The following is a 12,742-nucleotide window of genomic DNA, read 5'->3' as shown; positions in this document are numbered from 1 at the left end:
GTATGTTAAATCCTGCTCATCTCTCAATTCAGTTTAAATATTATTAATACTTCTTTATAGAAGCTTTCCTTGACCCACCAGCCTAAATTGTCTCACCTTTAAAGGTTTCCACATCATTTCAAAACATTCACATTTCTAATTACTAATACAATGTAAATTTCCCATAAGCACAGAGCACACACCCCAGGAGGGCAGGAACTATATTGCTAAGTCGCTTCAGTCGTGTCCGACTCTGTGCGACCCCATAAACGGCAGCCCACGGCTCCCCGGTCCCTGGGATTCTCCAGGCAAGAACACTGGAGTGGGCCGCCATTTCCTTCTCCAATACATGAAAGTGAAAAGTGAAAGTGAAGTCGCTCAGTCGTGTCCGACTCTTAGCGACCCCATGGACTGCAGCCTACCAGGCTCCTCCGTCCATGGGATTTTCCAGGCAAGAGTACTGGAGTGGGGTGCCATTGCCTTCTCCACTATATGCTCTTTATTAAACAACGGATCCCCAAAGCCACACAGAGTAACTGGCATTTATCAAGGTTTCTATCAATGGCTGTTGACTAATGAATGAATATATGAATAATATCAGGAATTTGTTTAAAAGCTCTATTAAATCTAATATGTGCCTTGTGCTAGTGCTCAGTCGATCAGTCATGTCTGCCTCTTTGCAGCCCCATGGACTGCAGCCTGCCAGGTTCCTCTGTCTACAGGATTTTCCAGGCAAGTGTATTGGAGTGGATTGCCATGCCCTCCTGCAGGGGATCTTCCCAACCCAGGGATCAAACCTGTGTCTGCTGCACTGAAAGGCAGATTGTTTGCCACTGAGCCACCTGGGAAGCCCTTAATATGTGTCTAAAATATGAACATTATGATGAGATGAATTTTGTAGTTGTCTCCAACTATTCCAAAGATTCTCATATTATCAACCAAAAACCTACACAGATGTTTTGATTAGGTACTAATGGAACACTGATCAAAATGAAAGTGCTGAAAAAAAAAACCCTTTTTGTTAAAAAATCATGGACAGTCTAGAGAACAATTAACAATGATAATTTATCCTTTCTACTCTGCTTTTAGCTACAAAGTATTTATAAAGACTAGTTGTTTTCTTAGCTCTCTGCCCAAAATGTCAGGGTACTTCTGGTGATACAACCTGCTGATTCCAAGAATCAAATGAACAAGAGGCAAAAATGTACTACACCCATGCTGGAGTTTCTTGTTTTACAGAAACAAACTTTTGCTATACACTTTAAACCTTTACAATGTTGTGTGCCAATTATATCTCAATAAAGCTGGGGTGGGGGGAGGATGATCAAAAGTTCTGAGTCAACAATACTATAGTATTGGCATATTTGAAGGCTAATCAGAGTGTAAATCTTACACATTCTAATCACACACAAAAAAGGCAAATATGTGAGGTGATGGATGTGTTTGTTAATTAACCTTAATGCAGTAATCATTTCACAATATATACATACATCAAATCACTGTGTTGTACACTTTAAACATACACAATGTTATTTGTCAATTTATCTCAGTAAAGTTGGGGGTACCCATCTCTCTATGCCTTTTTTTTTCCCTTCTAAAAGGTACAACGTATCGGTTCCCTTCCTGCACTGTCCTTCAGGTTGCTATGCTGTTGTTGTCATACAAGTTGAATGTGGCTGTCTGAATGATAATGCTCATAGCATTTATCAGTTTATATTGAAATGTTAGCCTCAGAGGAATTCAAATAAAAGATGAATCCTTTCCTTTTTATTTAATAGGTAAATTAATTCTAAAAGAAGTCAAAGGAATTATGCTTCCTTCAAAATCCTCACTGGATCCATCCTGAGGATCCAGTGTGGACTTAAGATAAAACATAATTCCAGTGCAGCACAGAAAAAATTAAAGAGCTAAATTACAGAGTTACAAATTTGTACTACTCTGGAGTCATCCCAAAGGAAAGGGATTAAGAATAAATAGAGCCATAGGCACACCTGTGAATGTATGCCAAAAATAAACTACAAAAATAAAATAAAAACAGACTTCCTTGGGTCTAAGGGTTTATCTCTTTCCCTGAAATGTAGAAAATGAATTTAACAATTTAGCCCCTATGGCCTTTAAGAGGATTTTGTACCTTCTGTACTGAAAACTGTGCTCAGCATAACCTGCTCTTCTATTTATGTAGCTTATATTTGCCAGAGTAAAGGTTTGCCTGAGGCTGTGTTGGTTTATGTTACTACCTTAATTACACTCAAATGCATTAATTTTCTTTTTTTATGTATACTCAGAGGACAAATATGAAAAAATATACATGTCTCTAACTTTTAATTTAGAAGGACTTCTCAGCTTTTTGATTATTGTACACAATTCTCAAGCATATTTAACTAGATAACAAAGTCCCTATGAGAGTCACAAAATTTTAAATCTGGAAGAGACTTTTCAGAGTATCTCATACAATCTTCTCAATTTATGTATAAGGAAACTTAGGTCCAAAGAAATAAAGAGGCCTATCCAAAGTTATTTACCAGATTAAGAAACACATTTCCCTGATTCTCAACCAAATGTTCACTAACATTAAAAAATTAACAACTTCAAATAAAGATTAAAAAAAAAATTCCTTCAAAGCTATATATGCATTGGTTTTAACACCTAAATTTATCTCACAAATATTCACTTTTATTTCCCAGTAGAGTTTAAAAACTATGAAAGAGGCATTTTAACTGGAAAGAAAAGCATACATTGTCAGTTTACTATCCAAGGACATCCCAAGTTTGTATTCAGACAATAAATAGCAATGCCACAACCAAAAAGATGGCTCTTACATAAGAGAGAAACTGCAAAGCCTCTCGCCTTTCAAAAGTAGGAGCAGTATTCATTCACTGAAATTTTTTAAACTAGACAACTTAAAGCTTATTTAAGCTTTCAGATTTTACTATGCAATCTTTGAAACCAACATTTCTACTCTTACAGTCTACTAACTGGTCACTTCTTTGGAAGGAATGATGCTAAAGCTGAAACTCCAGTACTTTGGCCACCTCATGCGAAGAGTTGACTCATTGGAAAAGACTCTGATGCTGGGAGGGATTGGGGGCAGGAGGAGAAGGGGACGACAGAGGATGAGATGGCGGGATGGCATCACTGACTCGATGGACGTGAGTCTGAGTGAACTCCGGGAGTTGGTGATGGACAGGGAGGCCTGGCGTGTGGGATTCATGGGGTCTCAAAGAGTCCGACATGACTGAGGGACTGAACTGAACTGGTCACTTCAGTCTTGTTATTTCTTTTCAAAGAACTTTTAGCCTATGTTTCTTTCTGATGAGACAGTTATCCATCTCAAGGAAATTTAAATGAAATTCACATCTTGATTTTAAGCCTAGCTTTCATTAGAACATGATTAATAGTTTAATTTTAATTTAAAATTTCTGACTTACTCTTAGTGAGCTATCCTGACAGTGACAGATTTGAAACACTACTGACTCTAGTGTTATATTTTCTGTCCACTCTTCAAATAAGATTTTCACTAGCAAGTAAATCAAACTGAGATAGAGAATCCAAATGTGGGAAACAATGGTCACAAAAAAAGTCAGAATACAAGATGTTGGTAGGAGAAAATAATGCTTAATTTATTTAGACAAGTCCAGCTGTTCCTGAGATAAAAGTCTTTACAGGATAACTAATTTTATCACAACACTTCCTTCACCCTCAGCCTTTTTCCTTTTGCTACACAGTATATTAATCTTTGAAGCTATTTTACAAGCCTCACTTTCATGTCTTCCTTGGTTAATTCCCCACTCTCAGATTCTCTTGAAAGCAGCCATAGTGAACTGTCCTCAAAGCACAATACTGTCTGAAATACACACAGCCTAAACATTTAAAACCCAAAGAGTTTTGGAAGAGACCTGAAAGTCATTAAATTGAACGCTCTCATTTTATACATAGAGAAACAGGCTCTGAGAAGCTTATTTATTCATTGAGCCTAAAAGATCTCCTAATTCAATCCTGTAATCTGAAATTAAGGTAAATACACGCTAAAAAGATTTCTAAGAATTTTCGAGTCGCCAGCGCTGAGTTGGTGGTGGAGCCGCCCCCGGAACTCAGGCCTACTGCCTCTCACTCAGCCAGTTTTCCCACAACACCTGCAGCTCCTAAAGTTTAAGTTAACTGCCGGCTCCCAAGATGTGAAGAATAAAAGGAAGGCATCAGCGAGCACAGCGCAGGTCTCCTTGTTTCACATGCGGGAAGGGGCCCAATCCTCGAAATTTTTCTGTCCCAACAGCTGCAGCTGTTGCTTCTGACAGCTGAGGTTGGACTTGGTCCAGGACTGTTCGGTTCTCAAACGCCGACCTCTCTTCACGTTTAACTGACAGACCCGCTTTCCTAAAACAGGAATCTCTGGGGGTTGTGGAGGTAAAGGAGGCAGAAACGCCACTCCCCACCAAGGCCACGGGCGCTCAGCCATTTCTGAACCACAGCCTCAGGCCTCGGAGCGGCAGAGAGAAGCGGACACCACAGCGGGTCCGCGGAGTCGCGTGGGGCAGAGATCGACTGAGAGGCCACGAGACGAGCCCCGCCACGAGTGAGGGAAGAACGGGGACACGGAGGCCGGCGAAGAGACACGCACTAGTTCCACAGCCTAGCGGGGAGGCGGAGGGCGGGCAGGGGGCACCCCGGCCATGGACACCTTGGGGTCCGTCACACATACTCACTGCCGCGGCTGCGACCAGGAAGCACCAACCAGGAACCAAAGCGCGTAGAGGGACGGGGAGGGGCGAAGACAAATGAGGTAAGGAAACGGCGTCCGCACGGACCCACGAGGAGGGAAGGCACTTCCGGTGAAAACAGAGCTCCTGGAAGTCGTCTTCTGTCCCCGCCCACTCCTCGCCTCCAGTAGACGTGCGTAACAACTATTAACCCTTTGCCTTCCCCGCATATAGTCTTTTATTTGTTTGCTCAGGACTTGCCTGAGCACGTGAAAGAAACGGCTTCTTTCACAAGTATCTAGGCTGAATCTGTGTTAGGGAATAGCATGTTTGAATGACCTGCACAGGTGATATGCTACTTACCGAGCCAAATCGGGGCGAGTTAGCACTTTCCGTGCTGGAGATAAACACTACATCTCCCATGATGCTCCAGGGCGAGGTTTAGACCAGGCTCCGCCTTCTCCCAGATCTCGGGGGACACCCTCCTTGTGCCGCGTGGCGCGGGAGCGGACCGAGAGCCAGGTGCTGGATGAGCGAGGTACAGCAGGAGGCTTGGCTGACGGATCAGGGGAACCTCAGAGAGGGAAAAGCCTCTTTGAGAACGCCTGGCTTCTAGATCCTTCTCTCTTGAGCTAGGTGATCTTAGGCAAGCCCCTTCCATGTCTAAGTTGAAGTTGAACTTAGTTTACACTGGGGCACTTTCGGCTCTTTTTTATACTATAATAGAAGACAACATTTAATTCTTTGTGAACCTTTAAGAACTGCATGCTTGCTAAAGATTGAAGTCAGTACTGGTCCTTTGGAAGCCTCAGGCAGCTACAGATTGTGTTGGGAGTCCCTAACTTCAGGTTCCTCTTCTCGCAAATTATTTTCATTATAAACTCACTGTCCATCTTTATCAATTCGTTGGCCCTTGACAACAGGCTTGAAAGATAATCTTTAACATTGATTAGTTTTGCCAACATTTATTTGAACATATAAAGGAATCAATCCTAAAGGAAATCAGTCCTGAATATTCATTGGAAGGACTGATGCTGAAGCTGATGAAACTCCAATACTTTGGCCACCTGATGCAAAGAACTGACTCATTTGAAAAGACCCTGATGCTGGGAAAGATTGAAGGCGGGAGGAGAAGGGGACGACAGAGGATGAGATGGTTGGATGGTATCACCAACTCAATGGACATGAGTTTGAGTAAGCTTCGGGAGTTGGTGATGGACAGGGAAGCCTGGTGTGCTGCAGTCCATGGGGTTGCAAAGAGTCGTGTCCGACTCTTATCATCCCATATGATGTTGAACATATGTTAAGAGCCAGACAGTGTTAGCAATTGCAGATATAATAGTAAAATTTTTTAAAAATCTCTGGTCTCGTAGAGCTAGAGTCTACCAAAGAAGCAGAATACAAATAGTTAATTATAGTCAGAGTTTGATCTGGAAAATAATTAGAAATGTTAGTTAACATTATGGTAAGTGCTAGGAAGGAAGACAGGATACAGTGAAAAGATAAAATTGGAGGACCCACCCATTTTGCAGGAAGCCCAGGTAGTGCAGTGGTAAAGAATCCACCTGCCAGTGCAGGAGATGCAGGAGACAGGGGTTCAATCCTGGGTGGGGAAAATCCCCTGGAAAAGGAAATGGCATCCTACTCTAGTATTCTTGCCTGGAAAATTCCATGGACAGAGTGACCTGGCTGGACTTGCCCGAGCACACGTGCATACACACACACACACACACACACACAGATTTTGCAGAGGAGGAAACAGGCCAAGAAATGGGCCACAGAAATTACTAGATTGTTAGGTAATGTGTGTTTGTGTGGGGAAAAAAAATGTTCTCTTTTAAAAAACAATATACTGAGCTTTTATCAAATGTTAGTCTTATGTCTATAAATTTACTACATATAAACTTTGAAATTTTAACAACTATTTGAGGTTGAGAGTTTTAAAAAAGGAAACAGATTCAGAGGCTAAGTAACTTGCCCAAGGCCACAAAGTTAAGAAATGTTCCTATTTACTGTGCCCAGTTCTCCCACTATTACTCCTGCACTCAACAAAGATTTGGTATGTTCATACGCTTAAAAATGCTTCAATTACTCCTGGCAGGTTATGTCATGAAACCTAGAGTTCTTTGGATAGCATGAAGAACACTTCATGAGCTGACATGTGCCTACTTCTTCACTGCCAAGCTGAAGACTGGGCAGTTGCTGCAACAACACTATGTTCTATCCTACCTTTGCCTTTACAGAGAGCACCCCTACAGCCTATAAAGTCCACCCTACTCTGCTGAACACTGGGTCTTCAGGGAAACCTTCCAACTCAGACAGAGAGAACAAACATGCCTTCCCTGGGCTTCCCTACACTTTGGAGAAACCTCCATCAAGGCAGTTGTGTTTCTCTTAAAATTGTCTCCTAACTGGAGGATGGACTCCCAGAAAACAGAAATAGATGTTTTGTCTTTGTATCTTCACCAGCTAACATAGTGCTTGACAGAAAACACTCAGTAATGGTGTTAAAGGAATATGGATATGGATCCAGCTGTCGGTTCAGTGGGAAACCTTGTCATGACTCCAAATAACTGGAATGCAGTGTAGTGCTCCATGATACTAAGATGATATAAAGAGCTACAGGGAGCCCAGGGATGTGGAGATTTCTAACCAAGGAGAGTAGTGTATATATACACACAGCCTGCCTTTACATGGTGAGATCTCATTTAGATGGCTCTTAGAAATCATGAGAATTAGTCTCCTATTGTGATGGGGAAACTGAAACCAACAAGGGAAGAGATCTGCTGAGAGTCACCTGGCAGAGGCAGAGCTGTATGTGTCATCCAGGTCTCTGAGGCTCTCCCCACACATAGTATTTCTCTTTCCACCTCACACTGTCTCTGGTCCACACCTCTTGAGATCACAGGTGGCAGCATGCATGAATATCCTGGAGCCTCTCTTACAGAGAATGTTCTAAAGAATCCATTTATTTGAGAAAGGAAGCACCTGCTTTCCCCAGGGCAATGGCAGTACTCCATCAACAGTAAGCAGCTAAACTGGGGTAACCAGGACATGGCAGAAAGCTGCTGCAAAGAGCAGACAAGGTGGGGGGATATAGGGGGAAATGGGTGAGGGACCAGGACATGGCAGAAAGCTGCTGCAAAGGGCAGGCAAGGTGGGGGGATATAGGGGGAAATGGGTGAGGGACCAGGACATGGCAGAAAGCTGCTGCAAAGGGCAGGCAAGGTGGGGGGATATAGGGGGAAATGGGTGAGGGACCAGGACATGGCAGAAAGCTGCTGCAAAGGGCAGACAAGGTGGGGGGATATAGGGGGAAATGGGTGAGGCACCAGGACATGGCAGAAAGCTGCTGCAAAGGGCAGGCAAGGTGGGGGGATATAGGGGGAAATGGGTGAGGGACCAGGACATGGCAGAAAGCTGCTGCAAAGGGCAGGCAAGGTGGGGGGATGTAGGGGGAAATGGGTGAGGAACCAGGACATGGCAGAAAGCTGCTGCAGAGGGCAGGTAAGGTGGGGGATATAGGGGGAAATGGGTGAGGGACCAGGACATGGCAGAAAGCTGCTGCAGAGGGCAGGCAAGGTCGGGGATATAGGGGAGCAGGATCTGGGTAAGTGACTTGTCCTTACCCTTCCATTGCAGACAGAGGCACTACCTCCTTTATTTTCTTCTAGTACCTAGAACCTCTGAAAACTCACTAATCATTTTGACCTTTTACCAGTTGCCTTTCCATTACTATCCTGTCATGGAAAGTCTACCATGTAACAGGCCCTTGTGAGCTGCTTAGGTGTATTGTTTCTCAGATATATTGTAAGGGAGTGTTAGCCCATTTCATTAGTGTGGAAATTGTGAGTTGATGAGGTCATGTGACTTCCTCTAAATTGCACAGCTAGGATTCAAACTCAAGTCTTGTGTCAATCCAAAACTATGCTCTTTTCTATACCCAAAGCTGCCATTCAAAACTAAACTCCTCAAGGGTGAAGATTATGATGAATTGCTCCTGTCTTCCCAGCACTTAACCCAAGGCAGAGTACCCAGAGATAGCAAGTTCCCAGAGATCCCTTGTGGAATGAGTGGATTCAGTGTGGAATGTTTGCCAAATGAAGACCTGGGTGCAGTTTGAACAGTGTTATGAAACAGCAAAGGAGAGAGCAGCTGACTGCCTAGGGTAAGTAAAGAAGCCTCCTTCTGCAGAGGAGGGGGCCAAGTAAGTGGTTAGTAAAACAACAACAGTCCAACATCCTAACTACAAAGAACACCAACAGGCCATTCACAGAAGAAATCCAAAAGGCTGTGAACTATAATCAGAGGTATTCAGCATCACTAATAATCAGAAAAATGCAAATGACCTCATACACTGTGGATAGAAATACCAATTGGAAAAGCCTTTTAAGGGAGCTAGTTGATAGGATCCATCAAAATTGTGAACTATGTTCTTAAATATATGTAGAAAGATTGTGATAGAAAGAAAGGAAAACAACATAAATATTCATCAATAGGTTTAGTTGTTCGGTCGTGTCCAACTCTTGTGACCCCATGGTCTACAGGCTCCACTGTGCGTGGGATTCTCCAAGGCAAGAATACTGGAGTGATTTGTCATTTCCTTCTCCAGGGGACCTTCCCAACCCAGGGATTGAACCTGGGTCTCTTGCATTGCAGGCAGACTCTTTACCAACTGAGCCCTAGGGCATGAAATAAACAAGGATATAGCTATACTATTTTTTTTTATATTATGCTGCTTTTAAAAGAATGTGATAAATCTGAATATACTTACGTAGAAAAATCTCCAAAACATACAGTTAAGTGAAATAGACAAATTGCAGAGCAGTAGGTATATCATGAGGAGAAGGCAATGGCAACCCACTCCAGTACTCTTGCCTGGGAAATTCCATGGACAGAGGAGCCTGGTAGGTTACAGTCCATGGTGTCGCAAAGAGTCGGACACAACTGAGCGACTTCACTTTCACTTTTCACTTTCATGCACTGAAGAAGGAAATGGCAACCCACTCCAGTATTCTTGCCTGGAGAATCCCAGGGACGGGAGCCTGGTGGGCTGCTGTCTATGGGGTCACACAGAGTCGGACACAACTGAAGTGACTTAGCAGCAGCAGCAGCAGGTATATCATGAACTCATTTTTGTTATAGTTTATAAAGATTCTGTGTGGCTATATATAGATATGTCTTTATATAAATGCCTAGAGAAAATACTAGATGGATGCCAATCTATAACAGTGATTACTGACTTCTGAAGAAGGGAGTGGGAGTGGAAGGGAAGAAAGAGGGTTTTTCACTTAAAGAGAGAGAGAGATGTAATTCACTGGGAAGAACACATCACTTCTGTGGTACTCCTACCAAAGCCCATAAGCTGAATATAATCATGAGAAACTGTGAGACAAAAACAAATGGAGAGACATTCTACAAAATACTTGACCCTTCAAACATTTCATAAATGTCAGTGTCATAAAAACAATGACAGAGAACTGTCCTGCACTAAAGGAGAATAAAAGAGACATGATACATAATAAATTCAATGTGTGATCTGGGACTTTCTTTTGCCATAAAGGATATTATTGGGACAATTGGCAAAATCCAAATAAAGCTAGATTTGATGACAGTGCTGTGTAGCTGTTTCTTCTGATCTTTTTTTTTTCTGGATTTGGGCCCCATGCCCCACAGTCGTTTATATTTGTATTATAGTTATGTAAGAGAATGTGTGTGCTCAGTCACATCTGATTCGTTGTGACCACATGGACAATAGCCCACCAGGCTCCTCTGTCTGTGGGATTATCCTGGCAAGAATCCTGGTGTGGGTTGCCATTTCCTCCTCTGGGAGATCTTCCTGACACAGAGATGAAACGCTCATCTCTTGTTTCCTGCATTGGTAGGCAGCTTCTTTACCAGTGAGCCATCTGACAATCCCTCCATAAGAGAATGTCCTTGTCTTTTTAGACTGTATAATCTCAAGTACTTGCAGTAAAAGGACATCATGTCTGAAACTGATTCTCAAGTGATTCAGAAAAAAATTGTGTTGGAGGCAAAGGAAAGGAAGAGAGAAGGGAGAATGTGATAAAAAAGTTAACATTTCGGGATTCTGGGTAAAAGGTATTTGAGAATTCTTTGTACTCGTTTTGCAATTTAAATTTAAGTCTAAAATTATGTCAAAATATAAAAGTAAAAGTAAAACTGAAAAGAAAAAGAGTTTACTAGATAGAGAAGGCAGGAGGATCTTCTGGCAAAGGAATAAGATAAGCAAAGAAAACTGGTAAGTGTGACTCTCACACTGAGAAACAATCAGTGACTCCCACTGTCCAGAACGTGGCATGACATGGGGAGATTGGGAGATGAGGGAGGGTAGGAATGATGAGCAACATGATCCCCAAATGGACCCAGTTCCCTGCTCCCTAAGATTAGAAAAGAAGATTAAGCCTTCTTTATGGGGGGCTTCCCTGGTGGTCCAGTGGTTAAGACTTCCAATGCAGGGGATGCAGGTTTGATCCCTGGTCAAGGAGCTAAGATCCTGCATGCCTCTCAGCCGAAAAACCAAAACATGAAACAGAAGCAATATTGTAACAAATTATACAAAGACTTTAAAAATGGTCCACATTAAAAAAAAAAGTACTTAAAAAAAAAAGCCTTATTCAAGCCCTCAAAAAAGAAACTTGAATTCTTTTGGCTACCCTGTCATTTCATTGACAATTTCTCTTCATCCAGTGACTGTAGAATAAGAAACTCTAGAACAGTGGCTCAAAGGGACATCTAGGAGAACAGCTCCATCATTTTACAGAAGGGAAATCTAGGACCCAAAATGAAGACAGAGTTTGCAAGTACCCAGTGAAAATGTTAGCGCTGGCTTCCAGTTCATAGTCTGTCATTCTTTCAGCTGCACCCAATTCTGAAAGGTTAAAGCAGAAATAGAGACTGGTAAGTGAAATGACTGAATGTTACCCTTTAAAGTTGGGATGTTTTTCATTTGCCAAAAATAATAGACAACGTCAGTACAGTTTTAAAATGTAATTATAGAAACTGTGTAACTTAAAGCCCAAATGGGAAGTGATATTAATTCAGGCTCCTAGTCTGAAGCAGCAATCAAGGTGATTCTCAGGAATTCTCAATGACATTGGTACCCATCTGGATTTGTTGAAAAGTTTAACATCCTTTTTTATTATTCATGATTTTTCAGTTCTTCAAATTGCAAGGTGACCGAGAGAGCACACAATTTTCATCCAGGCTATGAAATCATTCCTGAAAATTTAGACATTCATGTCAATGGCTTTTAATTTTTCCTGGAGACTGCTTTTCCTTATGAAATCATGAAATTTTAAAAATATATACCATAAATCAAACTATATAAGTAATAATAGTCTCACTATGTTAATATCCTAGGGATAGGGAGCTAGTATTTCAAGGATCTACTCTCATTCATTATTATTCCTAGTTGGATTTGTGCCTCAAGGCTTATATCTAAGTGACTGTATAATGAACATTGACTAGCAAGACTTTTGAGATCCTAATCTATTTAAGAATCATCAGATTCCATAAAAGAAATCTCAAAGCATGTCATCAATAATATGAGCTTAGAGACTTCCCTGGTGGTCCAGTGGTTAAGACTCTGAGCCCCTACTGCAGGGGGCATGAGTTCAATCCCTGGTGAGAGAAGTTCTGTTATGAAGAATATACATGGTGAGTCTTTTGAGGGTCTTAGAAGAACGAAAGTAACATTAAGGTTTGAGGGGTTTTAGTGTATTTTTAAGAGAGACCTGAGCATGTTTGTAGCTGTGGAAAAATAGAAAAGAAACTAGAAAGGCAGGGAAGACTTGAAAATGATCAATCCGGTGACCTGCCAAGGCAGACAGGAGAGGATTGGGATTGACAGTTTCTCAAACTTGTAATGTGCACACAAATCACTTGGGGATCTTGTTAAAATTCAGATTCTGATTCAGTAGGTCTGGGGTGGGGCAGAAGATTTTCCATTTCTAACAAGATCCCCGGTGAAGCTGATGCTGCTGGTCTGTGAACCACACATCAGGTAGCAGACGGTTAGAGTTCTGAATTGTAATTGCACGTTC

At 42.0% G+C, this 12,742-nt stretch overlaps 1 protein-coding gene across 2 annotated transcripts in view; it reads right to left on the bottom strand.

The window, feature by feature from the left end:
- ZCCHC7 (zinc finger CCHC-type containing 7) overlaps positions 1 to 4,840 on the bottom strand; it is a 266,912-nt gene extending 262,072 nt beyond the window's left edge. Inside the window, exon 1 of one of the 2 annotated variants that reach the window (XM_006063495.4) lies at positions 4,683 to 4,840. The gene's annotated coding sequence lies outside the window, so the exon portion shown is untranslated. Of the gene's footprint in view, positions 1 to 4,678 lie in introns of both variants that reach the window. The other variant, XM_006063496.4, reaches the window with a different exon arrangement.
- Between the last annotated feature and the right edge of the window lie 7,902 nt (positions 4,841 to 12,742).

Source organism: Bubalus bubalis, chromosome 3, assembly GCF_019923935.1.
Source record: "Bubalus bubalis isolate 160015118507 breed Murrah chromosome 3, NDDB_SH_1, whole genome shotgun sequence".
In the NCBI taxonomy this organism is placed as follows: domain Eukaryota; kingdom Metazoa; phylum Chordata; class Mammalia; order Artiodactyla; family Bovidae; genus Bubalus; species Bubalus bubalis.
The sequence above is the reverse complement of the archived record's forward strand: the minus strand, read 5'-3'. Positions and strand labels throughout refer to the sequence as shown.